This window comes from Otolemur garnettii, unplaced genomic scaffold, assembly GCF_000181295.1.
Source record: "Otolemur garnettii isolate 467f Iridium unplaced genomic scaffold, OtoGar3 scaffold00063, whole genome shotgun sequence".
In the NCBI taxonomy this organism is placed as follows: Eukaryota; Metazoa; Chordata; class Mammalia; order Primates; family Galagidae; genus Otolemur; species Otolemur garnettii.
The window spans coordinates 1,881,535-1,881,964 of record NW_003852458.1 but is presented as its reverse complement, the minus strand read 5'-3'; positions in this window follow the sequence as shown (position 1 = coordinate 1,881,964).

Sequence of the window (430 nt, the reverse complement as noted above, 5' to 3'; positions counted from 1 at the left end):
CATTAATCCACAGTTCCAAAGCATTCACACAGGAAGACATTCTGCTTCTTAATAAAACCCATTCAACAGATAAATTACCCACTCATCTCTAGGTCTGTAAAACTAGGATAACACAAAGAGTACCATTTCTTATTTTTATTTAACATTTAAAATATTCACAGATGGAGTAATATATTCAGACATCTCCATGGAAGATGTACCAAACAAAGCATACAGGCATTCCACAATTACAGAATTACATTATTTGTGACTACGTGAATGTTTACCCTAGAGTTTATCCGGAAAACACAAGTTTAAAAAAAAAAAAAAACAGCTTTTGAGTGTTTCACTGGATTAAATTTCCTTAAAAAGTGAACTGCAAAGAATTTCAGGAAAGATAACAGAATATTCATCAGCACTTTTGTAAAATTCCCAACTTTTATAGTACTCT